Here is a 14,220-nt window from a genome sequence, read left to right on the forward strand (position 1 = left end):
CGAAGCGAAGGTCTTTGGGATCGACTTCAATGCAAACTTTCTAACACACTAACTCAATAACAGCTGAACATATTTTAGCCAAACTTACCAAGGTTGTTTGTTTGTCATAAATTCGTTCCAGCTCTAGTCGCTCCAGTCGCGCGGCTGTAGACGCTCGATAGAAAGTGGTTGCATTTACTTTGCATTGAAGCAGTAATTTTTTTTAAGCCGCGAGACTAGAGTCGTAACAGTCGCAGGATAGAAATTGGACCTTTAATGTTTCGCGCATAGGGGTTTTAGTCGCGATTTCTAGTATCTAGGCTTTGGGTAGGTTTCATAATATGTGAACAACTTATACACAATTGTGATGTAATCTAGAAGGTAATAGACAAAATGAACTTATACAAACTAACGTTTCAACTGTAGAATAAAGAGTTAGTATGTTTGACAGTTGCCGTTTTTGGTCCTTTGAACACTATCCGTTCATGAATGTTGGATTTAGAATATTTTCCGTCGGCACATTGGTAAGTTGTGCCGCGTCTCTGCTTCCCTGATACTAGTGGAAGTGAAACCTCGTATCTCCCGAGTCCCGTCCGTGACGTTTGACATCGGTTTCAGATCAATCAATGATTTAAAGGTGTTTTAACAACTTTTAAAGTGTCACGACGATCTATTTGTAAAGGTAACTGTCTAGTATTCAGAATATGTTTTATTTGTATTCATTTCCAGCTATTTTGCAAATTACAAAAAAAAAATGCTTGAAATTAAACAATAATTTATGTTGCTTGTCGTCAGATGTGTTGAATATAGTCCAACATCTATAGGGGGTTGAGTATGCACTAAAAGTGTAACTCTTTTTTACTTTTGATTGTTGTTGGCAGAATGCTAACCGCATGGTAAAAAGCGTTAAGTACTTGGAGAGAGCTTTGCCTGTCAATTCGTAGGCAGCACCACCAGCGTTGCTATGACTCACATCAAGCGACTAACATCAAAACACTACTTACCGTTACAGTTGGATTATGAGTATTATGACTGCGATTATTAGTACTTATTTTGGTATGTATGTTTGTACCACTGTCAATGGTGGTTCACGAGCTTCAGTTTATCGTAATCCTAGTGTAAAATAAAACATGCAAACAATTAATGTATTTAGGACAATTGTAGGTAGTAACTAGCTACTACCACAGTAGGTAAAACAGTTCCACACTTTACAAAACAATTTTTTGTTAATATTGAAATTTATTTACATAGCGTGTTAGTGACACCAATTCTCAGGTGACCTCACTCACGAGTTTTGTTTGTATTTTATATGGTCAATTTAAGTATCATTGTATGAATAATAAAAAGTAATTTAGTAAGATATTCTATGACCACTTGAAGGTTCTCTCCTCATTTCTTCTTCTCTCCTGATACTAATGGAAACGATAGGATGCGAAAACCTCGTATCTCCCCAGCACCCAGGTCGAACTCCAGCGTTGTTGATCTTTCTTTCTGGTTATTTTCTTTTACTGTACTAATACTATTAAAATTACCACGGTGATCTATTTGCAAATACATGACGATTGGTCTAGCCTGAAGAGTGTTTATTTATTTCCAGATAGTTTTTGAAATTAACAAAAGTTCTGGTTGCTTAGTCGTCTGATGTTTGATGTTTTAACCAAATACATCTTAAAACATACACTATAAGGTGGTCTAGGAGCTTGAGTTTTTCGTAATCCTAGTCTTCAATAGACGCAAAAATTGTTTAAATCTATATGCAGTAGATGTCACTGTTAACCGCAACCGAACTATTGTTTACAAAATACTCTTGAGTTTTTCGTAATCCTAGTCTTCAATAGACGCAAAAAAATTTAAATCTATATGCAGTAGATGTCACTGTTAACCGCAACCGCACTATAGTTGACAAAATACTCTTGAATTTATTTTACTTAGCAAGTTAAAAATAATAAGATTAATACAAATTACCTTGCTTGGTAGATTCATAGTTTATCACCGTTGATATGAGGAATTGGTAGGGTAGTAATACTAAATTTTTATTTCTCTGTGGAAGTAGAAGTACTTGTAAGTTTTCTCCTTGTCTCTTCTCTCCTGATACTAGTGGAAATCATGGGATGCGAAAACCTCGTATGTCCCAGCTCGTTTTACAACACCAGTTTCACGATGTTCTCTGAGTTCTCTCTTTCTTACCCTAGGTTATTTTATTTCACAATCTTTTAAATTAAAACGCAAATCCATTTGGGCATTTTATGGTTTACTTTATTACTACCTACAGCATTCCGAGATATAAAATAAATAAAACCATAGATATAACATAGATCTAACAATATGTTAGTACAGTAGAACGAAATTTAATTTTTTTCTAATACGATTATTCAAAGTGGTTTCCAATTTTACTAGTCTCCTTTTGTAATCCAAAAACAATGGTTTTACTTGTTAGTAGTCCAAAAATAGATAAACTAACTGTCAAAAGTTTAACACTACAATTTCATTCTCCTCTCTATTTCCAAAGTCAATGGTTCTAAAACTCAACAAACTTAAAACCCACAGTCTTTTCAAGTCTCCATTTTTGAGGTGTTCCGGATACTTAACAATTTCTGTAAATTGTCAACGTAATGCTTGGTACCTATATAAATTTACCAAGGACCAAGATATTTAACCGCTTTCAAGTCTACTTGCAATATACAAGGTCGTCGTACGGGCTTAGCGTATACGACGACGGTATATCGCGAATGCAACCATTGCAACCATCTCAGGTGCAAGGTGCAAGTTGAGGAATTTGCCACCTGACTGAGTGAGCGCTAGGTGTTCAAGTAGACGCGGTTTGGTTTGGCTTGGTTCGCGTCGTACGCCTCGGTCGCGTCGCAGATGTTTTTAGCTCTCAATGCTCTCATTGTTGTGGTGTTTGCATTTACCGTTCAGTGTTGTTGGGTGGTGAAATAGTGTGGTTGGATTACACTTTTGCTGAAATGGTAAGTCGTTTTACTGAAACATTTGATTACTGTATGATAAGAAAAGAGTTTTTGTTTAATTTTACCAAGTGAAATTCGGAAATATTTATAGAGGGAACATGCTATCTTATTTATTATTTAATGTATGTTTTCAAAATAGATTGATACTGTCGTGGTATTTTTGTATTTCGTACTAAATGCTGTGTTCTATTATAATCCACAATTCGTTTTTGTAATATATCATGGTATTTATGTTATTTATATCACTGTCAGTAGACAGAAACCTTGAACCATACTACACCCCATGGTAAACATATTTCCTTAGATAGTATTCACATATTTATTTGATACATTTTTAGACATAGTTTGATTGTATTGCACACATAATTGTTTACGCTTGTTATCTACCAATTGCTTTTATTACTTGTGAAGAAAGGAATTACAGTATTATTAGTGATTTATTGATTACTTGTCCATCAATCAACATTTCGAATAACAACAAAATGGGATACCTAAACGTGCAATATTAGTCGTGTGTCTATACCTGTTATTAATAATCGTTTGGAATAGCTCCAGACTTTCGTAGAAATAGTTTAACGCACTTAAAATTTTTCAACAATATTAAACTTTAATGCTAAACTCATAGTTCATTATTGACGCAAAATACCTTCACGTTTTTGTATCGCAAACACATAAAATAGCTTGTGACATACAAGATTGTATGTACAATGTTGTTGTGCACTTTAAGACACGATTTTGCGACTTATCAGAACATACAATCTTGCAAAAAGTTAAGATTGTTATCTTTTATAATTTAAAGTGTAATTTTACTACATTTCCTGGAAAGTTCGCTCATTCAGAGTGGCGTGTTGTTATTTGCCAAGAAAGGGAAAGGTTAAAGAACTGACATTTACGTGTGTCATGACCCAACGTTCAGCTCCGGGGCTACAGAATACGACCATAGATTTAAACATACCCCCAGTATGTTTAATCTATGATACGACTGAAGCTACTGTCATTGTAAACAGTGACGTCATTTGTTTATGTTTACGATCCACGCAAATTATGTTCTAATATTCGTGTCCAAGCTGTACATTAAACAATGTCTACAATTGACTATTGAATACTGAAGTAAACGTCCCATCTATATGGACCATCTGTAGCCAATTTTTTGTTTAAAAAGAACACAGTTGTGTGAGCCAGTCTCAGAATGCGCTAGTGACTAAAACTATTTTCTACCTTATTTTATGTTGCTGGCCAAGATGGGTCATAACAGTTGCTGTAACTCAGGTTAAGTAATTCCATTAGTTTGAATTGGTAAAAAAGATTGTGTATTAAACAGAAATCAATAGTTTTGATCAGCACTAACTGTAGGTGGCTCACATTAACTACGACGATTTTGTTAACCTGGCTACAAATTTAACATGGGGATGGAATGTCTAATCAAACGTAAAGTCTAATATAGTTTTCAGGCTTTCAGGTTTTATTTATAAATCAGCTGAAGACAATCGGATGTCGTTTGGCTGTAGGTATATTTTAACCCAAGAACCTAACGGTAAATTTATAAACGATTGCTTAACCTAGTGTGTGTTAACGGAATCAGCCAATAATTCACACATAAGCGTTTGGAAAATGTTTTAATGTGGGGATCCTTCGCTAAGGACCAAACTTGCTTTTATTGAATTTTTGGAACATATAATCTACAAAGTGAATAAACAAGTAGGCCTAAATGCTAATTTGTGAGTGAATGTAATACTGGTTATTTTTTGACAATACTCTAGGTCCAACACTTAAATCGTAATGTTTATATGTTAGAAACTCCAATTTTTTAAATTTATATTCTGCAACGATCAGATAAACAACCCAATCTCGATTTAAGGTTATTCAAAGTTTCTCACAGTACGAACATACGAAGTGCTTCTTTAAGTTTATGTATGTTAGTTACTGTTCAATAAAATATCAAACTAGAAAAAGGCACCAGGAAGTAAGTCTGACACAAACTCTTCAACAATGGTTTGTGTACTTGACGTAGTAAAACAAGAATGTCCACAAACCGCTTCCTAGAAAAGCTCAGCAGTTCAGCTTCCACGTCTCCAAACAATAGGGAGAATCGATAACTCGACTCAAGCGTTTACAGTGAGTCCACTCATAATGCAACAGTCCACAGAAAATCCACTTACTGGACTTTGAGAGCTAATCGTCGTGTTATGTTTGGAGTTCTTCGTTTGAGTGTGTTTTGTTTTGCCAACAAAATGCAGTTTAAACTATGTGGTCAAGAGGCCTGAGTCAACTTTTAACAACTCAATTCTTGAAAAGATACGTCTTTTGTAAATACTGGTGTTCTAGATAATACCAAATTTAGCTTTTTGATGCAAGATAGTGGTTTTATCCGTCGAGGCAAGCTAGCCCACATACAAACACACATACTATGGCCGCTGGAAAACATCTAAATTAGTGTTCAAAATTGAATTGGTCGCAATCTCTAAGTAGAATAGAGAAGCTATGTTGTACATCAGCAGCTGTTATGATTTCTGAACTCACCCCAAGGATCAACATTGCAATCTTCAAGACTCCGCAGTGATCCGTTTGACCTTTTCTGCAGCCTCAGAACCTGTTAGACTACGATCAATATATCTTTGTAATTCTCAATCCTAAGTGCATATTCTCCGAGTGGAAGATGGGCACGAGAAAGTACGTAACTCGGCAAGTAATTTATCTGAGAAACTAGCCAGCTTCATCGTGCATGATAAAGCTGTTGGCTTCGGATTCTGCAAGTATATTTCTTTCCCTGATGTGCCTGATGCCCCGTACCTTTTGGAACGTTGATGTCAAATGAATGGTCCTTCTTAAAAAAAAATATATGGAAAAATATATAAATATATGGAGCTCTTTGGCTATCATACTAGATGACGGGCAGTATTTTTCGAACATATCTCATTTTAATGAATTTAGAAGTTAATCTGATATAAAAAGATAAATACACTAACAATACACCAAAGCTTGATGTCCTTTAGCCCAAAAACACAGTACAGTACGTTAAAATGCATACACTGCATACATATTTTTGGGTTTCTCGAAAATTTGAGTAAAAAGTATCCTATTTTTTAAAATATGTTAAACATGTAAACCTACGTTTATTCGAAAGAGTTCGCAAACCAGCATTATCTGCCTATGGAAACCAATTATTGCTCCCCATTTGGACAGGGGTTGATTGGTTTATTTCCAATCAGTTTTGTAGCACTCAAAGGAACCAATAATTTACCGAATTATTGAAGCGTCGTTATAGGTCTTTATGGTTACGGAGAAATAAAAAAACTACAAATTAAAAATTACAATGTTAATCTTCAGGAGAATAAGTTAACTGTTGTAGTTTACTTTTTATGGGTATAGTTTGACAAATACCATATTTTATCATACCAAGTTTTTTTGTGTATTTTCAACAAGTTTTTTTGTGTAAATTAAACAACACATCTTAATGTATTTTTGTAGCAGAAAACCTAATACTCACTAAACCCAGTGTTAACTAAATATGGAATGAATATAACTTGGTTGGGAATATATCGGTGGAAATCCGATCAGGAAAATCGAAATTCGCATAGTCAGCAGGTTTGCTGAGGCGGGAGTATCTACAATGGAATACTTAACGAACACTGAAAATGCATAGCTGTCCATTAAAGTTCTGGTAAAGTATCCTAAGGGCATTGACCTTACAGTCTAGAGCAGAGACTAATGGTCTGCTCTCTGGGGTACTCAATCTGACGTGTGACTTGTTCATTTGTCATCTTGTTGAATATACTTGTGGACTCCTAGTACTGTAAACTCCTACAAGCACTTCACAATTTGCCAGCCTTAAGAAGCCCCTCGTCACTTGGAGAGAATCTTGAATTATAGAAGTTGAGAATTCTATTCCCTGTTGAAGGTGTTGTCATTTTTAGCTGATTGGACATGCAGTTGTTGAATACACTGTCAGCGTGTTGTCAATTACTGATGTGTGTCGAAGAAAACTAAATTGAAAGAACGTATTATAATACAAGAGGATCAATAATATCATAGATATAGCATATTACAGCAAACATCATACAGTTCTAAAAACTAAAAATAGAATTCAGGGGTATTTATTATTTTGATAGACTCTGTGACATCGATGCCATAAAATGAGCTACTTTCAGTTTAACCAAAAAGGTTTGGTCCAAGGTTGTATATTCGACAATCAGTAATTTACATGAGTACTATGTCGGTGGAGCAATTAAACTACGATTATTTACTATACTATAAGCTGTTACAAATTGAACGCGGAAATAAAATGAACAGTACTGACGTTACATAGTCTTAAACAGATCGAATGTTCAGTTCAAAATAAAGGTCACAACACGATTCGATTGGCAGAACTGAAATAATGAAATAAGCTTATTCCTCCAAACACAAACGTTCGGACTTGGTGTAGAATCCTCCTAGGTGTAGGCCTATAGGAAGTGTAACCGCTAGGGCAGTTTCCAAATCATTACCTTCAGCTCAACTGCTGAAGACTGAAGAATGAAGGCAGTCAAGCAGGTAATATCTGAAGGAGACTGGAGAGAGCAATTACTCAAATTGCAGCTCGCAACTTCCCGTTATAATCATCATTCTGCTACTGTCTTTGAATTCTTCCCCTTTGGTTTGTTGGGAAATACGTTTGCAAAGTGCGTGGCATAGGTATTTGGAATTTTATTGGAGATTTTGTGGTTAAACTATTTACTTTTCGATACTGAAGTATATTACGTTTATATGTGGTTTTAGTAAAGCAACTACGAACCAAAACATAACGATTTACTATAAGATAATCCTACAGTACTCTTGGGAGGTGGTATAGTGGTAGAGCTCGAAGCTTCGGAGCCAGAGTAACGGGATCAAATCCCACCAATCACTAATGGATTTTATCCATGTGATAATGTCGTGACCCTATCTATCTATCTAATGTGTTAGACTATGTATCTAAATTGAAGAATAAAACACTCACTCTAAACCCCTAAAATAAGAGTGAACAGACTTAATCGAACGCAAGCTTTGCAAGATAATCTTAAATTGTTATAGACATTTTTGTAGTACCTAAAGCTATTTATATGTGCCACAACATTGCATGTTATTAACTGCTAGCCATAACTGCATCAGAATCGTAAAGTTTGATTTAATCTCCTGAAGCAGCAAACCTGTTCACTCACTACTGTTATTACATCCTTCATTAGCGTTCATGATCTAATCACCATCTTCAGATGGCGGAAGAAATCGAGTAGACGCCAATTAAAAGGGTAATGACCACGTTTATCAACGCTATTGGTTGAAAAGAGAGTATTATGTTCATGACGCTAGGTTTTAGTTAGGGATCGTTTTCACGTTACCTCAGGCTAGGGTTAGGGGTTGTGGCACTATCCTATGATAAAATACATTGTGGATTTGGTGGGATTTGAACCTGTTACCTCAGAGACTGAAGTCCCGCGTTCTAACACTAGACCAGCTCGCTTCCATGAGAAGGGAGAGTGGTATATTGGTAACGGGAGGTCCGTATTCATCCGATGAGTGTACTACTATAACACATGGACACATGAAGTGCATACAGTAGTATAGGAGTTCACACACATACAGTATTGTTATCACGCGTTCATTCGATTAATTTAATCATGAATTGAGAAATAAGTAGTTTGAGTATTGAAACATTTCTAGCCTGACACTCTGGGTTCAAATCCCGCTAATCGCCAATGTTTTTTAAGATATTTATGATAAAGGTCGCGACTCGGTGTTTAGAGTCCCATCTAAACTGTAAACCCATTTAAAAATCAGAAGAAAAGTTTACTTTGGGAACTCCTTCTGTATCGGAATACTTCCTCTACAATAGTTCCTTTGCTTATATATGTTTAATGTAGTCATTATCGTCGTGGTTGTTTCATCAGCGGAGTAATTCTTGAAGTCAGCATTGAACTCATAACATGTTTCATATAACAGCTATAGGTTAGTAAATAAATAAAACCTATAGGTTAGTAATTTATTTCTTAAAGTATTATTCGTCATACTGCAGCAAAAACAGCCGTTTTTAATGCATGCGTTGTGGGTCTAAAATAAGTATTTTTACTCATTTTTATTCTCTAGGGAGTAAAAATCCGCTGTTGTAAACAGTTGTAAATTTCGATTGTGGCAATCGTATCGATCGATATTATTTATCGATTGATTTATTAGGTAAGGTTTTAACCTATTATAGTCGATTGCTCGCCATATCCACAGAAAACGTACTACTATACCCAGAATGCCAACCGCATGGTAAAAAGCATTAAGCGGTTTGATAGAACCAGCGTTGCCATGCAATAGCATAGCAACGCTGGTGGCGCTGCCTACGGATTGACAGGCAAAGCTCTCTCAAACCGCTTAATGCTTTTTACCATGCGGTTGGCATTCTGGGTTATAGTAGTACGTTTTCTGTGCCATATCGATGGTATAATGTACTGTAACACCGGGCTGTAACACAATCGTAATAGACCAAATGATTGATTCACTTACTATAAACAGCTGCTTATTTGCATTGGTAGAGTTAAAAACAAGCTGGAAGTCGTTTTGAGAGGTTATCTTTACATAAAAATTATTTAGTTTTCTAGCTTTGTTTGTTAATTAATGATGCAATATGACGAAAGATATAGTTCCCCACACGGGCAAAAAATGACTTTTTAACCCTCGGCCATTTTCTGACCTCGGCTTCGCCTCGATCGTAAAGCTTGACCTCGGTTCAAAAAGAGTCACTTTAGGCCCTAGTGATGACATGAACTATTCCAACTCTTCGATTGTCTCCCAACATTCACACAAGCGGTGTCGATGCCCTGTGTTTCCTATTCCTTATTAGACCAAGAACGCCTACAGGCAATCCTACGCACGCATTCACCGATGTTCACTCGCACGCACACTCAGCACACACAGACACACAGATATCACTTGGAAAAACACCTTTTTGGGTATCAGGAGGACCCAAAACGTATATTCCCATCCAAAACTCAAACTCAGGAATGTTGACGAAAACAATACTTCATATAGGTCTACTATGTGTAGAGGGAATATGGAATGAAATACAAGATAACTCATGTTTGAATAAAATGAGCCTTTATTAGTCCTACTCTAGCATTAGTACAAACAATGTTGGTATTTTACATTACTTCATATAAATCTAAAATATATATAGGCCTATGTAAATAGAAAACCGTGTTATAGGAAATAGCTTACAGAAGGGTACAGGTAATCTAGTGTATGCTTATAATTTTTTTAAAGACAACTGTAGGAGAAAATTGTTTTTAAAATTAAAATTTATACTCTAATATGATAAAAATACCCCCGCCACAGCAAACCTCCAGACTTCTAGTGATTGAATTTCCGCGAAAATATCTCCTAAAAATGTCAGTTTTATTCCCTATTTGAATAATCACATTAGTTTTTCAAGTACTTAGGTTTGCTGGTTTTCTGCTTGTACAGGAAATGTAACTAAATGCGTTTTTTCTGATATATTAATAGTTTAGTATGAACTAAATATATCAAAATATGTTTATAAACAAGAAAACTAAGTTTTTTTTACTTATTCTCCATAAGAATAACATAGGAATTTAGGAATTTGCATTTTTTCTCCTTGACCATTGAGGGCATAACAACTCTTCAATAGTATAAAAAAATACAGTTTTTTAAACTCAGCCCTAGAAAATCATTTAGAAAGGATTTGTGAAATTTTATGTTTTTAGAGTGGGAAAAGCCAATTTTAACTCCATAATCCTTGTTAGTCCGATAGTAATACTTTGCAACCCCGTTCAAATAAACGCAGTTGAACTTTAACGGATAATATTTTTGACCTCTGAGGATACCAAAACGAAAAGTAAATCGTTCCTAAGTCCATGTCTTACTATTAGACCATAAATGCTTATACCCTATATAAGAAATTCGCTATAAAATAGTCATTAAAATGTGGGAATTTGTTCTAGCCTATATTACAATAAGGATGATTAGTAATCGTGAAAAAGGTCATAAAATACAATTTTAACTAGCACAGAAAGTCGTACTTGATTTATTTCTACAGTACTACAGGACTGCAAGTTCAACTTTTAAACTTATTATGTAGTACTGCAACGCTTAAAGTAAATTGCAACACAGCTAGAGCTAAACCCTCAATATTTTTACCATGAACTTGTAAATAATATGTTAACAAACAAGAAAACTAATACGAAGTGACAACTATACCAACATCAGATACAATATAAAATTGATAGCTTAAAAAATCTTTATGTCCTTCAACTAAAAGTCTGTGTTCTTCGTTGATTTCTATCAAAGAGCCTTTAAAAGTAAATTTAACAAAGCATAGAAAATCCGATTTTTAGACAAATAGAGACAGTTATTTACATTTCCCCCTAAAGCTCAGAGACAGCTAGCTCTACTTTATTGCTGATACCTATTATACACTTGTTCCAACGATTATCAGGAAAGTGACAACTCACAACATTTAAATTATGATTTTTTTATGTCACCCGTACAACAATATTTTATATGTATTAAAGACAGATAACAAGTTAGTAAACAAGTTAGAGTGGCACAGTTTACACATACAGCAACCGTTTACAAAATAAGCAAACACATTTTCAAGAAAAAATATATTTTATATTCTCCTTTAAACTCAAGTCCCGACTCATCTCATGTCCGTTGGTTCCTAAAAAATCTTGCCTCATTTTACAATTACATACAATATACTTTAAGATTTTATTCCTCCTTACTCTGCGAAGAAATGTGTTGATTGCTTCTAACTTTAAGACAGATTTTTTAAATGGATCAGATTTTTTCTAACCTGAATGCGCTAAAATATATCTCATACCTTCACTCATTTGCCGTTCTGAAGATAAATAGTTTGATTTCTGCATTCTTCTCTGTTTTGGATATCCAATTATCAATTTGCCAACATGGAATTTTCATACAAGATTTTTCGTTTTTATCCGACAATTGTATTTCCGTTTTTAGAACGTCCTCGCGTGTAAGTTCCTTCTCACAAGATGACACTGCAGCTATCAATGTGTTAGTTACATTGAAATCCCCATTTTCTACCGTAACACGAACATAGTAATCATGGTTGGGCTTACCAATTGGTGTGGTCAAAAAGTATGTCTTGTAATTATCTGTTGCTTCATCCCAAACTATCAGAATCCAAAACAAACTGTCAAACAACCATACTGGAGTGTACGTAGGTAGATTTAAAAAGTTTAATCCCTCTACAGACCTCTCTGTAATGATGTCGACATCCTCATGATGCTCCTTGTAATGATCCAATACCTTCACCACTGGCATTTCAACAGTACAAGTAAGCATTCTACACACAATCGGTCTGTAGCCACAGAACTCCTCATGATCATTACCTGGTTTTACAACTTCCTCACATCCATCTTGACTGTAGTTACAACTGCGTGGCTGAGCTTTCATTATATTTCTAAGACAAACTGGACTTTCCAGTATTAACGACTCTTCACATGTAGGGCATTTTCGTATCTTAGTGGTACATGACAAACATACCTCATGACCACTAGAGCACAGTTGAACAGGAAATTTTACAGTTTCTAAACACACTGGACACTTGACAAACTTTTCAACTGCGGTTAAAATGGATTTAGAAATTTCACCTGTATCACTTGCACCTGCCATCATTGCTAGAATTAAATATAAAACATCCGATACGTCGCCTCGAGGTGGTAGAGCACTTGATGGGTCGGACTCATCTCTGGAACATGAGCTTATCTTCTGTGACAGTCAGACAGAATTGTGACGGCCACATACAGATTGGCCAATGGTTTAAGGGTTGTTTCTAACATACAGATTGACCAAAGGTCCTAATGAGCAGGGGCAAAAAATGGGGGAGGAGCTTACAGCAGCGATGTCCCGTGGGGGAGGAGCTTGTCTATTCAAGTCAAGTGTTTGTTAACTTTTTCTAATCTTACCAGTCACAGAGGTGGCCAAACTCAAGAGACGAATTTTATTTTTTAAAACACTAAGTTTTATGTAAACTGTTAATCAGAATTCATTGTCCTAATTCTGGATATTGCTTTATATTAATTAAATTGTTTTGTTACCCTACAATATCCATTTTGGGGTTGGTAGATAACTACATGTTTCGTGGCGACTGCCACATCCGCGTGCACGCGTTTGGTCGGGCCGCGTAGTTATCTACCAACACTAAAAATGATATTGTAACTAAATTGATATTGTTTACATCAATTTAATTAAACTGTTTTAAGGTTTTTACATTCAACTGTAGCTTAAACAAAACAGTGCGATATTCTAATACAAATAATAGGCTATAAAATCTAACTAATTGCTTATAAACTCACTATCAATTTGTTTGACCTAGTTATAGCAATAAGGATAATGTCACCATTTAAAAGTCCTGAAGTGTTCTTTCAAAATTCAAAGCATAAGCATTCTCGTTTTTATGTGTATACACCACATTGTTTGAAAATTACCTTGAATATCTGTCTTAGTATTTCGCACACGATGTTCATTTTTAAGTTCACAAAACCAATCTAGCAATATTCATTATAGGAGTAGTATTTTAACAAAAGTTAAAAAAAGGAAAAATATATTCCATTGGAAGTGAAATAACCCGAATAAAATGTTCTACCACAGAGTATAAAAATCTACTCACTTATTCAACATTTACGTAAACCAAAAATTAAAATTCTAAACTTCAAATAATTCTCAACATTTTACCTTAAAATCCTGAAATAAATAATAATTTGTTATTGATATTCAGTCAGCTACATTTTCAGTTGCCGCTAAAAGAAAACAATAACTCCTAATTGGAGGTATTATTCCGTTTGGATATCCCGTGAAAGCATATAACCTCGTCATATTAACTTCAAAAACTGCATAGTTTGTGCTGAATTCTGTTGTCAATCATCTGAACTTTTTCAAGTTTACAATGAAATTTTGTTTACATCAAAACATATGTCCATAGTACAATTTTTTTACATCCATACGGAAATTGGGTTATCTGTAAGTCGGTGATGTTTAAGTTAAATCAAGGAAAAATTTGTATTATTTTTTATCAAATGTAAAGAAGAAAATGGTTTACGTTAGATTTTGTGTTTTCATGGTATGTGTCATTAGTATTATTAATCTTTCTAAGTTGCCTTGAAGAGATCGCGCACGCAATGGAAATAATAGAGATACGATGAGACATCATGTTTTCACCCTTAAAAACTACAATATATCGTAGTACTTATATTGTGAAATTTTGTGAGTTTGTTTGTTTGTTTGATAT

At 34.9% G+C, this 14,220-nt stretch overlaps 2 protein-coding genes across 2 annotated transcripts in view; one reads left to right on the forward strand and one right to left on the reverse strand.

Moving 5' to 3' along the window:
• Positions 1-14,220, reverse strand: part of LOC129000322 (uncharacterized protein K02A2.6-like) — a 38,745-nt gene that overhangs the window by 14,764 nt on the left and 9,761 nt on the right. The window lies entirely within an intron of this gene.
• Positions 2,881-14,220, forward strand: part of LOC129001685 (breast cancer anti-estrogen resistance protein 3 homolog) — a 243,564-nt gene continuing 232,224 nt past the window's right edge. Inside the window, exon 1 of the mRNA XM_054429078.1 lies at positions 2,881-2,948. The gene's annotated coding sequence lies outside the window, so the exon portion shown is untranslated. The remainder of the gene's footprint in view (positions 2,949-14,220) is intronic.

The sequence above is a fragment of the Macrosteles quadrilineatus genome, unplaced genomic scaffold (genome assembly GCF_028750875.1).
Source record: "Macrosteles quadrilineatus isolate MER2022 unplaced genomic scaffold, UCM_ALF_1.0 Scaffold_8__2_contigs__length_117827958, whole genome shotgun sequence".
NCBI classification, from domain to species: Eukaryota; Metazoa; Arthropoda; class Insecta; order Hemiptera; family Cicadellidae; genus Macrosteles; species Macrosteles quadrilineatus.